The 1,256-nt window shown below is 55.1% G+C and overlaps 1 non-coding gene and 1 pseudogene across 1 annotated transcript; both read left to right on the forward strand.

Annotated features, from left to right (window-relative positions):
• Positions 1-55: 55 nt before the first annotated feature.
• Positions 56-174, forward strand: LOC123965693. Its single transcript, XR_006823756.1, has one exon. It is a non-coding gene; the product is annotated as a 5S ribosomal RNA (ribosomal RNA).
• A 587-nt stretch (positions 175-761) lies between these two features.
• Positions 762-880, forward strand: LOC123965694 (annotated as a pseudogene).
• The last annotated feature ends 376 nt before the right edge of the window (positions 881-1,256 follow it).

Below are 1,256 nucleotides of genomic sequence, written 5' to 3' on the forward strand. Positions count from 1 at the left end.
TTTGTCAATTAGCCGTAGAACATCTTTTGAAGGGCCGTTTGGGGGCGCCTGAGTGGCTTACGGCCACACCGCTCTGGGAGCGCCCGATCTCGTCAGATCTCGGAAGCTAAGCAGAGCAGGGCCTGGTTAGTACTTGGACGGGTGACCGCTTGGGAATACCTGTTGCTGTAAGCCTTTTTCGCTTCGCCTTCGAAAAACGGCAGAGGGCGCTTCGGTGAAAGGAGATCTTTTGAACGTCTCTTTAGGAAACAGCAGGGGGCGCTGCTGCTGCTTCTTTTTCTCCCTATCCTGTACACAGTGCTGTGTAAATGTTACATCGTGTTTTGAAGGCCCTTCTGGGGTGTGCAAAGGCAGCTTACGGCCATTCCGGCCTGGGACTGCCCGATCTCGCCTGATCTCGGAAGCCAGGCTTGGCAGGGCCTGCTTAGGACTTGGACGGGAGATTCTGATCCTGGCTAGGGACTTCCAGGCGGACTGGATCCTTTTCCTGAATGTCCACCCAGGAATAAGCGTCTGTTTTTGAGTGAGGACCTCCGGCTCAAGGTGGCCTTGTCGCTGTACCCATACCTGAGAACGGGTGCCTATTCCTGTCTGTGGACTGCCAGCATGAACGGTGTCCCGGTTCCTGGATGTTTACCCAGGAATCAGTGCCTGTGGATTCCAAGTGACTCTGGAGCACCTTGGACATTATGGGCAGAATACGTTTTTTGTCAATTAGCCGTAGAACATCTTTTGAAGGGCCGTTTGGGGGAGCCTGAGTGGCTTACGGCCACACCGCTCTGGGAGCGCCCGATCTCGTCAGATCTCGGAAGCTAAGCATAGCAGGGCCTCGTTAGTACTTGGACGGGTGACCGCCTGGGAATACCTGTTGCTGTAAGCCTTTTTCGCTTCGCCTTCGAAAAACGGCAGAGGGCGCTTCGGTGAAAGGAGATCTTTTGAACGTCTCTTTAGGAAACAGCAGGGGGCGCTGCTGCTGCTGCTGCTGCTGCTTCTTTTTCTCCCTATCCTGTACACAGTGCTGTGTAAATGTTACATCGTGTTTTGAAGGCCCGTCTGGGGTGTGCAAAGGCAGCTTACGGCCATTCCGGCCTGGGACTGCCTGATCTCGCCTGATCTCGCCTGATCTCGGAAGCCAGGCTTGGCAGGGCCTGCTTAGGACTTGGACGGGAGAGCGTCTGATCCTGGCTAGGGACTTCCAGGCGGACTGGATCCTTTTCCTGAATGTCCACCCAGGAATGAGCGTCTGTTTGTGAGTG

Source organism: Micropterus dolomieu, unplaced genomic scaffold (assembly GCF_021292245.1).
Source record: "Micropterus dolomieu isolate WLL.071019.BEF.003 ecotype Adirondacks unplaced genomic scaffold, ASM2129224v1 contig_10775, whole genome shotgun sequence".
Classification (NCBI taxonomy): Eukaryota; Metazoa; Chordata; class Actinopteri; order Centrarchiformes; family Centrarchidae; genus Micropterus; species Micropterus dolomieu.